This window comes from Triticum dicoccoides, chromosome 1A (assembly GCF_002162155.2).
Source record: "Triticum dicoccoides isolate Atlit2015 ecotype Zavitan chromosome 1A, WEW_v2.0, whole genome shotgun sequence".
NCBI lineage: Eukaryota > Viridiplantae > Streptophyta > Magnoliopsida > Poales > Poaceae > Triticum > Triticum dicoccoides.
The window spans coordinates 184,985,090-184,990,371 of record NC_041380.1 but is presented as its reverse complement, the minus strand read 5'-3'; the positions used below and the strand labels follow the sequence as shown (position 1 = coordinate 184,990,371).

At 46.0% G+C, this 5,282-nt stretch overlaps 1 non-coding gene across 1 annotated transcript; it reads right to left on the bottom strand.

The window, feature by feature from the left end:
* Nucleotides 1-4,895: 4,895 nt before the first annotated feature.
* On the bottom strand, nucleotides 4,896-5,051 carry LOC119295767. Its single transcript, XR_005144225.1, has one exon. It is a non-coding gene; the product is annotated as a 5.8S ribosomal RNA (ribosomal RNA).
* Between the last annotated feature and the right edge of the window lie 231 nt (nucleotides 5,052-5,282).

The following is a 5,282-nucleotide window of genomic DNA, read 5'->3' as shown; positions in this document are numbered from 1 at the left end:
GCCGCTGGTTTCGTGCACCTCCGCTGCCGGTTTCATGGACACCAATGTCCCCTTCATTTTGCCAAGACGCGACAACCAGGAATGCCCAAGGACGCCTTCATGGATTTTGCCAAGTGCGACCACCGCTGAACAAAGGGTTTTTGCCTTGCTCATTTTGGATACACCAAGTTCCTCTTCAAAACGTACGACTACTCGGTGTTGCGTCAAGTACCCCGATGGCCGGAGCCCTCGGATCCGTCAAGTTCGTCTATGAACCGAGAACAACTACCGTCTCCGAAGAACCGTGTAACAGAATCGTCAAGTTCGACTATGACTCGTGTACGACTACGCGGGATTCCTCGAACGCCAAGTTCAACGATGCATCAAGTTCCTCGCCGTGACCCCGAACATCTACGGAAACTCGCGCAACGATAAACATGTACCACTACCGTCGCCGAGATTGCGAGAACCTCTACCGTCCACCCTAGAGCATGCGAGAACGACTACTTCCACTACGAACGTCCCGAAAATGTCTACTTCCCCTACACCGCATCGAACTCGAACCGCTCCGATAACGCACGCTTCGAAGGTATAACCCCGAGACGACCGCGCGTGAACGAATGCATGTGTGATGTATGAGATGCTCATGCTTGCTCCGTGCTCGAATTGTCGGTGCATGTTGCCCCCCTTTTACCTTGTCACCGTCGTCGACCCGTGGGAACCCGGTAACCGGGATCACCCCACCATCTTTTGCATGCTCCTCTCACACTTCCTTTGCACCGATATCTCCATGATCTACCGGAACCGTTATGTTGCTGGGGCATCATTTTCAGAATTGTTGTCGTGGCACCCCCTTCGTTTCCGCCACGATGACAAATGCCTCATATCTTATCATGTCAACATTTTCTTAAAAATTGCATAAACTTGAACATGTCATCCGCATCATGTTAACAACATTAAGATGTTTAAAATTGTTGTTTGCTTTAAATTGCTAATGCACATGAGGATATACCGGAATTGTTGTTTGATGTTTCCGGCCTCATTTAAAATGCCTAACTATGTTTTCACTCATGCTTCACCCCTTGCCATGTTAATCAACATTTAATATTGTTGGGTACATAAACGAGATCAAACTAAATAACTTGAATGCATTTTGAGCTCCACTTAATTTGTAGTATTGTTGTGCACTTTGCCATGCCATGCTTCATTAAACCGGACATGCATCATACTTGATTGTGCATCATGCCATGATTATGCGGTGGTTGTTTACTATGTTGTTTGCTTCTTTCCGGTGTTGCTTCTTCGGGTTAGATCCGGTAACGTCGTGTTTGTGAGGATCCGTTGGCTACGTCTGTTTGTCTTCTTCATGGACTCGTTCTTCTTCCTTGCGGGATCTCAGGCAAGATGACCTACCACTTGCTTATCATGCCTCCCATATTGTTGAACCAAGCCTCTAACCCACCATGTCCTAGCAAACCGTTGTTTGGCTATGTTACTACTTTGCTCAGCCCCTCTTATAGCGTTGTTAGTTGCAGGTGAAGATTGGAGTTTGTTCCATGTTGGAACATGGATATTTTGTTGGGATATCACAATATCTCTTATTTAATTAATGCATCTATATACTTGGTAAAGGGTGGAAGGCTCGGCCTTATGCCTGGTGTTTTGTTCCACTCTTGCCGCCCTAGTTTCCGTCATATCGGTGTTATGTTCCCGGATTTTGCGTTCCTTACGTGGTTGGGTTATAATGGGAACCCCTTGACAGTTCGCCTTGAATAAAACTCCTCCAGCAATGCCCAACATTGGTTTTACCATTTGACACCTAGCCTTTTCTTTCCCTTGGGTTCTGCAGACTCAAGGGTCATCTTTATTTTAACCCCCCAGGGCCAGTGCTCCTCTGAGTGTTGGTCCAAACTAGAGCCCCTTGCAGTGCCACCTCGGGGAAACTCGAGGGCTGGTTTTAGTTGTACAGACTGCTCATCTGAGTGTGCCCTGAGAACGAGATATGTGCAGCTCCTATCGGGATTTGTCGGCACATTCGGGCGGTGTTGCTGGACTTGTTTTACCATTGTCGAGGATGTCTTGTAACCGGGATTCCGAGCCTGATCGGGTCTTCCCGCTAGAAGGAATATCCTTCGTTGACCGTGAGAGCTTTTGATGGGCTAAGTTGGGACACCCCTGCAAGGATTTGAACTTTCGAAAGCCGTGCCCGCGGTTATGGGCAGATGGGAATTTGTTAACGTCCGGTTGTAGAAAACCTAAAGTTGATCTTAATTAAAATACATCAACCGCGTGTGTAACCGTGATGGTCTCTTTCCCGCGGAGTCCGGGAAGTGAACACGGTGTTGGAGTTATGTTTGACATAGGTTGTTCTAGGATCACTTCTTGATCGTAGTTTCTCGACCGTGCTTTGCCTTCTCTTCTCGCTCTCACTTGCGTATGCTAGCCACCATATATGCTAGTCGCTTGCTGCAGCTCCACCTCATACCTTTACCTTACCCATAAGCTTAAATAGTCTTGATCGCGAGGGTGTGAGATTGCTGAGTCCCCGTGACTCATAGATACTTCCAAAACCAGCTTGCAAGTGTCGATGAGTCTGTGCAGATGAAGCAACCAAGCTCAGGAGGAGCTTGATGAAGATCTTGTCCTGTATGTTGTTTCGTTCTAGTCGATCAGTAGTGGAGCCCAGTTGGGGTCGATCGGGGATCTGTGTAGCTCTTGGGGTAGTCTTCTTTTATTTTGGTTCCGTAGTCGGACCTTGATTGTATCTGGATGATGTAATGCTTTATTCATGTAATTGTGTGAAGTGGCGATTGTAAGCCAACTATGTATCTTTTCCTTTATGTATTACATGGGTTTGTGAAGATTACCTCACTTGCGACATTGCTTTCAATGCGTTTATGCCTCTAAGTCGTGCTTCGACACGTGGGAGATATAGACGCATCGAGGGAGTTACATAAAGCCAAGATTGAAGCTATTGAGACTTGGCCGCAGCCCAAAAAGGTCACACAAGTGAGGAGTTTCCTTGGCCTCGCTGGTTTCTATAGGCGTTTTGTGAGAGATTTCAGCACAATTGCTGCACCTCTCAACGAGCTTACAAAGAAGGATGTACCTTTTGTTTGGGGTACCGCACAGGAAGAAGCCTTCACGGTATTGAAAGATAAGTTGACACATGCTCCTTTACTCCAACTTCCTGAATTTAATAAGACTTTTGAGCTTGAATGTGATGCTAGTGCAATTGGATTAGGAGGTGTGTTATGACAAGATGGCAAACCTATTGCATACTTATCTGAAAAATTGAGTGGGCCTAGTCTGAACTATTCTACTTACGACAAAGAATTATATGCTCTTGTTCGGACCTTAGAAACATTGCAACATTATTTATGGCCCATAGAATTTGTTATACATTCTGATGATGAATCTTTGAAACACATTAAAAGTCAAGTAAAACTGAACCGTAGACATGCTAAACGGGTTGAAATCATTGAGACTTTTCCTTATGCCATTAAACACAAGAAGGGTAAAGAAAATGTTATTGTTGATGCCTTGTCTCGTTGTTATACTGTGCTTTCATAACTTGAGTTTAGAATATTTGGTTTGGAGACCATCAAAGATCAAATTGTGCATGATGCTGAATTTAAAGATGTATTGCAGAATTGTAAGGAAGGGAGAACTTGGAACAAGTTCGTTCTTAATGATGGATTTGTGTTTCATGCTAACAAGCTATGCATTCCAGCTAGCTCTGTTCGTCTTTTGTTGTTGCAGGGGGCGCATGGAGGAGGATTAATGGGACACTTTGGCGTCAAGAAGACAGAGTATATACTTGCTACACATTTCTTTTGGCCAAAGATGAGACGGGATGTTGAGCGTTTTGTTGCTCGCTGCACTACATGTCAAAAAGCTAAGTCACGACTCAATCCTCATGGTTTATATATGCCTTTGCCTATACCTAGTGTTCCTTGGGAGGATATATCTATGGACTTTGTTTTGGGTTTACCTCGAACAAAAAATGATAGAGGCGAGGGTCCCGATCTTTTGATGAGATGATACCTATCGATTTGGTGGAGACGACTTTGAGGATCCGACTACAAACGTACACGACATTGCGCCTTAGCAATCGCTAAACCAACTCCGAAAGGTTATTGGCCACGCCGGAGCACGATCAACCTGACCACGAAGGTCGATTCCTGCAAGCAATCGAAGAACACACAAGAATATGATTAAGCAATCTGAATATTGCGAATATGGATGAAGTATTGATGAAAGTGGGGTTTCATAAGCGGTCTTGGTCTGGTCGTTGGACACAAACGAAGTACACGAAGTTGCAGCGATGGCTAACTTTTAACTAAATAAAACCCAAGTCTAAGCGATGCCTTAAGGGCTATATTTATAGGGAAAAGAGAGGGGATTTCGTCCACCCTTGGCAAGGTGGGACTAAAACACCTCCTAAGTCGTTTCCCCTACAAAACGGACTCTAAAAAATAGATTACTTGGGCCTGGACCAAAATAAGGTGGCGCAACACCAATAATAAGCTATGGACGAAATTTATGAAAGGCCATCTTGTATATTTTGTCCATCTTCTCGTATGTCATCATGGTGGCTTCAAAGTCCGAAAATTTGCACTAGAACCTTCGTTCTTGTTCTCTTCGCACGCACCTTCATCTCCGTACTTGCTCATGCTCCAATGTCCATCCTTCTTGTGTGTGCTAGGCCCTTCAATTGCAAGCGACACAAATGTATCTATGTTAGGCAGCATCATATTCTCATGAACACTAGAAACATTACCAAGAAACGAAAGTACCTGGTAATTTAACTGGCATATGCGATCTCTAGCAATTGTTCCACCGCCCCTTGCGAGATGAGGGACTAGATGCCGCATCCTGATTCCCGATGAGGGGGTTGGGAGCGTGTTTTGGTGTGACGCCCAGGCAGGCGTGCCCTCGGCCGAGTGGCCTCGGGCGCAACTTGCGTTCAAAGACTCGATGGTTTGCGGGATTCTGCAATTCACACCAGGTATCGCATTTCGCTACGTTCGTCATCAATGCAAGAGCCGAGATATCCGTTGCCGAGAGTCATGTGGATTAAATATCTTTGCAACACGAGGGATGACTAGCAAGCTAGCCATGCCCCCGGGTTAGGCACAGTGTTCCTTGACGCCTTCGGCACCGTGGGTTCTTTTACCCCAAGCCCCCACCCACTCCGAGGAGGGGAGGTGGTCGAGGCATTGGCCGAGCGACGGATAATGCCGTCGCCGATGGATTGGATGACGCGTGCACGGTCTGTTTTGGTCAGGGTCACGACAATG